At 34.8% G+C, this 6434-nt stretch overlaps 1 long non-coding RNA gene across 1 annotated transcript; it reads left to right on the forward strand.

Annotated features, from left to right (window-relative positions):
• Positions 1–274: 274 nt before the first annotated feature.
• On the forward strand, positions 275–2637 carry LOC149498974 (uncharacterized). Its single transcript, XR_016319765.1, has 2 exons — positions 275–494; positions 2247–2637. It is a non-coding gene; the product is annotated as an uncharacterized LOC149498974 (long non-coding RNA).
• Positions 2638–6434: the final 3797 nt, after the last annotated feature.

Genomic DNA, 6434 nt, shown 5'->3' on the forward strand with positions numbered 1-6434 from the left:
TCGCTAATTATAGCGCTAAAAATTTCCGCGAGCTTGTTTTTCAGTTTGCGACTAGTGTACTACGGATTTGCGACCGATTTTGCGACCGATTTGCGACAACATTTTTTCCGTCGCAAAATTGCGCGCTTCAAAATTAGGAATAAGTTCTGAGATCGATTTGCGACTGATTTGCAACCGATTTTTTGCGACCGACAGGTTTAGTCGCAAATCGGTCGCAATTTTATTGCGAAATAAAACGATATTGCCGAGTTAAAAAATTACGACCGATATTAAGGACATTTGCGACCGACCAGTCGGTCGCAAATTTTAGGGCTTTAAATGTTAGACGCCCTCCTTCTTCTTTCTTCTTCTTTCTTTCTTCTACTCCTCCTCTCCTCTCCTCTTTTCGCAGCGCCACTCCAGTCCATCCTGACGCCGCTCCAGCCCGCCTGTCGCCGCCATCTCTGCTCCATTGCAACTCCGGTCACTCCATTGCTATTTGGACACAAGTTGAGGTAAGTCTTGCGATTTTTTTTTTTTTGATTTTTTTTAGGGCACTAAATTAGGGGCAAATTGTTAAATATCTACCACTACCCATATAATTTTTTAGGGCAAAATATTAGAGCGCCCAAACGCACACCATGTTTTAGAGATGCCCAGCTGAATTGAACAAAAATACCTCAACAAAACCCTTTCATCTCTTCTCTTCGTTGTATTATCCTATCCTCTTCTCAGATTCAGCTGCATTCATCGGGTGAAGATTCACAAGTAATTACAATTTGATTTAATTTTTTCATTATTAAAAGTTGATTGACATCTCCTTGTTAATCATTCTGTAATTGTTATTTTTTATCTTTGTTTTTTTTTTATTTTTAATTATCATGCCTTATTTGATCGAGACACTCTTATTCATCTTTCTCTTTACACGTTAAGGAGACCATAAATGGTAGCAAACTGTTTGTTGTGATTTTTTTTATTTGGAAAATCTGGTTTGGAAAATAGTAACTTATTTTCGCTAAATGATTATGAAGTTTTAACCAAATAGTAGTCTGTTTTCGTTAAATCAAAGTGTGTTTTAATGTTTTTAAATTCACTAATATAGAACAGGACAATTGGAATGGAGCAACCACCTGTTGTGCATCCTAGTGCGATCTCCATGTCCTATTATTTGTGAATATTGTTTTGCAAATTTTGTAGTATCATATATTGACTAATAAGAGTGGATATAAGTGAATATTAAAGTAGTTTTTTTAGGCTAAGTGCTATATTCTGGTCATACATTCAAAGACCATATCAATTATATTAGATGATTCAAAAAGCTTATTATGTATGATACATGTTTGAAGTAATAGTTTAGGACTTGAAAGATTTAGCTACAAGTGAAATTGCATGCAATTAGCACAAGAAATATGAATAAACTAAATAATTATTAGGGTCTAATTAGGGGCTAATTATACTCTGTACTGAAGAATTCTTCTATCCCCTATTTCTACCCTTTGATAAATACAAACAAAAGGATTAATTTTTATATGCAGATATTGGATCACAAATAAATCAAGTGAGAAAAATAAGACGTTAAATAATAAGACTAACATTGCATGGTAATGACATGATATAATCAACATGCAGTTTAGAATAGGAAAATATGTTATATTCAAATTAAAATTATTTGTAATTTACCAATGGCAGCAGATAAGGAGTTACAAAATAGAAAAAGAGTTGATGGACAAATTTAAAGTCAGTTTGAATAATGTGTCAATTTGCTTATACTTTGAAGTTAAAGTTGTAACTCTTTCCAATTAAAGTTGAACTATTTCCTAATCAATGGACCATTTATTCAAGTTTGTAGTTACTATTTTAGGATACAAAGATTAAAATTATGTTTACCATTAAATATGTAGCTCCAAGGTTGAAGTACTTTTCATTTTATTGTTATCTTCCCAATATGAGGTCTACTTATTGCTTTTTAGTTTCAAGCATTTGATATTTTACACTTGTTACAAGAGCTAATAATAAATCATACCTTTTACACTTGTTACATTTTGTATATATTGGGTTGTCTCTCTTGCTAATTATATGTTGGCAAAGGTAATGTGTACCGTGCTATCATCCGAGTATTTGTCAGAGTCATGAATAAGGTAATGCAACCTAAACTCATTGTAACGAAGGGATGAATCACAGTAGTATATTTATCATATGTTAATGATAAATTTCTGTTACCCAAAATTATGACCGTTTAATGTCGCAATATAATTGTTGTTTAACAGTATGTGGAGCAGTTGTGGAAATTATTTTCGAGAAAAAATGATATTGCAATTGGGAACGTTGCGGAACTAGTGAATCCCTTCAGATACCAAGTTCTGCAGTACCCAGCAATAATGAGCGGTGCAGTGAGCCATAGATGATTGACATGTTGAAGAGCCAGGTAAAGGATGTTGTCCGAAAAAAAAAAAAAGCAAATTGAAAGAGAAGATGAAAGTAACATTGGGTGACAATTTTTTTAAAAGAGGGGCCATGTCACCCTAATTTATAGGCTACAACATAAGGAGTTGGAATATGGTGCTGCAAAGCACTGTATTTGCAACTGTTATTAATGTAGAAGTGGAACATATTTTTCTGGGTGGCTATAATATATGTTGAATAAGTTCACTGATTTTAGTTTTTTTTTTTTTTTTTTTTTTATGCAGTTGAGTTGGTTTTGATATTGGTGTTCTTTTTAGTTTGTCATTTTGTTTTGTGACATTTTATTACATTTTTATATTGTTTTTGAATTGCGTTTGTGATATATATATATATATATATATATATATATATGTCAATTTTCACAGGTGCGAAAAAATTATGGTTTTATAATAATATTTATTTTTTTTTAATTTTTTTTCAATTTTGCGACCGATTAGTGACCACAAATAAAAATTTTAAATTTACGATTTGCGACCGATTTGCGACCGACTTGCGACAGAATTTTCTGCGACCATTTTGCGACCGATTTATCGGTCGCTAATTTGCGACTGACGAAAAAATCGGTCGCAAAATATTTTGCGACGAGCATATTTGCGACCAACAAATATCGGTCGCAAATCGGTCGCTAATTGAATTTAGCGACCGATTTTTTGGCATTTTGCGACCGATTGGTCGGTCGCAAAATGCCGTTTTTTTTGTAGTGTGTGGAGTGGCGTGGCGCGAGTGCTGAGATGCGCTACGCAGCTATGCTTCTAAGTGCGCAACTTGGGCAAAGCTGCGTGACGCGACTGTGTAGACGCGTGACGCGGCTTTGTAGTTGCGTGACGCAGCTAGGGTTCAAACCGAACTTTAGTCTTTTTCATTTTTCCTGCCATAGAAGAAGATAAATAAATGTTAGTATCGTACTTATTGAAATTGAAATTTTTTTCTTACAGGTTAATCTGGGCAAGGCCCGCTCAGGTGGATCGGTGAAACATCCCGAATTTTTATTTTCGAAACTTTCGAATTTTTATTAAATTAAAAATCTCGATTTTCAACTATATGGGCTATAAATACCAAACAATTTCAATTCGAGCCCAAGTTTACGGAGTTGGGCTCAAGCCCAAAGCATATTATTAAATATTTGCCGAGTGGAGAACCTTTAGAAATTTTTAAGAGTAAATATGGAGCACTAATTATTAAATTATTAAAAATGTATATGTATATGTGTGTGATTACTATATATAAATTAATTTTCCTAAAAATCAAATATGATTACTAACTATATTTTTATTTTTATTTAGTTAATGGAGGAAATGTTATGAAACCTAATTAAAATAATTAAAATAAATTGAACCGAACTCAAAACTCAAATTGATTTTTCGAAAACCACATGAATAACCTAAAAACCAAGTGAAAAACCTGCAAACCGAGCAAAAATCGAGCCGAATCATTAAATTAGACCAAACCGGTTCGAATCCAACCGAAATGGTCTAGAAGCCCCAAGATTTTTTTTCTCTTTTCCTTCTTTTTCCCTTTTTCCCCTCTTCTTCTTCCTGGCGCCAGCGCCAGCGCGTGACCTCCTCCTCCTCCTCTTCTTTTTCCGACAATCGAAGACCAGCGCCGCGCCTCCTCGCCATCGCCTCCACGTCGCAGCGGATCCCGACTTCCCTTCTCATCTCTCTTTCGTCTCTGGCGTACGCAGAAGGTGCAGGAGAGCCGCGACATCCTTCGATCGGAAGATCGCGTCGAGCCTCCTCCTGCCTGATTTTCCGGCGGCGTCGATTCCCTATTGTCGATGAAGAAGCTTCGGTCTCTTCTTCACTCTCCCCTTCCTGTTCCGGTTGGCACAGCAAACCCAGGAGCTGCTCGCAATAGGTGCAGTCGCGCTGCCTTCCTTTTTGAATTTTCGGCGAGTCGGGTAAATTATTTTCAACCCTTTTCAATACATTTCATGAATTTTGATCCTGAATAGGGAAGTTGATATAGAAATGGAAATTCTTAGCTACTATTATGAAGATTAACTAAGAAATTTGATAAAAGAAAATGTATATAAATGGAAGCTATAAATTGATTTCATAGATAGAAATAGCTAGATTATTGAATCTATTATGAATTTTTGTAAGATCATATGATTTTGATTATGGTTATACTCTTTGGACTTTGCTAGCATTGTGCTTAAACAGATCATATCCATGTCCTATTAAGCTTGCTTAAAGCATTTTGCCAAAGGTACACTGCTTAGTTTGCTTAAAGCTTTTTTTTTTTGTGATAACATGAAATTGTATGAAATGTGAATTTTTGTCTTTGGGCATATTGCTAGATATACAAGAGAGTCTAGACAGTGCAGAGTGTCCATAGTTAAATTGGAATGAAGTGTTAAGAATTTAGAGTCGGTGGTGATTGATGTATGAATGAAAAGATGATGTATGAATGAAAAGATGCAGTAAGTGAGAAACTTTTGGTAGTGGCAGCAGCTATTTTCAATCATTTATATAGATTATTGTTTGATATGGAATATTTGAAGTAGTAGAGTTAATTCGTGTTAGGAAATAGTTAGTTGGTATATTTTAAGTTGTAAATTGGATTTTTTTTGTAGATTTATTCATTAAATTGTTTGATATGGAACATTTGTTCTTAATGGTTGAATTTAACTTAATTGATACAAGTTTTGTTTATAAATTGTACATTTATGTGATAATTAGTTAGAGAACAAGTAATAATATCGTTGGAACATGCTCAGAGGTCATTATAATTTGTAAACTAATTGGTGCATGTTGACATGGTTGTTTTGAAAGGAGGATGGGAATTAAGCTGATTGATTGCCCGACGGATGGGCTGTGTGTATGATTGAGAAATATATAATAATATTGTGATATCTAAATAGGTGGATAGTCCAATTTTTAGGGGAAGTGCTGCCGAAATTTCAATAGAACCTAGACTAGTTTTAATTAATAACATAATTAATAAGTTTATTTAGATTAATTCTATAACTTAATACATAATAAATAGAGTGCTCTAATTATTTATTTATTGTCTTTATTATTCATTTAATTATTTAATTAGTTATTTATTTTCATTATTATTGTTATTTATTTTATTATTGTTGTTTATTGTTAATACTATTTATTTATTTATTTGCATTGATTTTGGATGTCTAATTGTGCATTGTATTACGATGTTCAACTGATCAATATGTCTGCATTTGATTGCAATGTTTGATTAATTGTGTTGTGATAATGCTATGCTTTGTTTGTGTGGAATTGGGATGAAGTGGGTCACCACGGGTTTGTGAGACCGTTACCGTTATATGGATCCAATTATGATTACCGTTAGCTGGTTAAATGGGAGATCGGCGCCCCCGTGTGCACTTACCGTTACCGTTACCGTTAACCACGGGTTGGCTTCTCGTCGTTGCGCACCGGACAGTCTAGATTTGATCGCAGCCCGCAGGGTGGCCTCCTGTTATGAGCGCTTGATGATCTAAATTGGATGGAGACCACCGGGTTGCCTCCTATTGGTATGAAAAAGAAAAGAGAGGATAGAAAAACAATGAGAGGGCTGGTCAAGTGAGGATTAGACCGGTCGGCCAATATGGGGGATCGGCTCCCTGGTGCACATGTGAGAGGATGAGCCATGTGGGAGGATGGCTCATCGGGGGTTCGGTGACTCCACTGACTAATTTCCACGTGATGTGATTATATGAAGATGTTAATGATTGTGAGTGCTGGTGATGTGCCATTGTGTGACTGGCTGCGTGAGCATATAACTAGTCGGATGACTAGATTGATATGTTTACACATTTGTGTGACTGCGTGTGTTGTGCAATAATTATTACCCTTAGAAAACTCATAAGTCTTGTTTAATTTTTCAGGATGTAAGTTTATCTTTAATTCGACTTAGGTTATGTTTCTTCGACGCGGGGCACTAAAGAAATTTTCCCTAGTTCCATAATTATTTTACTATGTAACTGTATGTATAAAAGGCTATGTATATCAAACAGTTAGTGACTC

Source organism: Jatropha curcas, chromosome 1 (genome assembly GCF_041381405.1).
Source record: "Jatropha curcas cultivar XTBG-Jc1 chromosome 1, XTBG_Jcur_1.0, whole genome shotgun sequence".
In the NCBI taxonomy this organism is placed as follows: Eukaryota; Viridiplantae; Streptophyta; class Magnoliopsida; order Malpighiales; family Euphorbiaceae; genus Jatropha; species Jatropha curcas.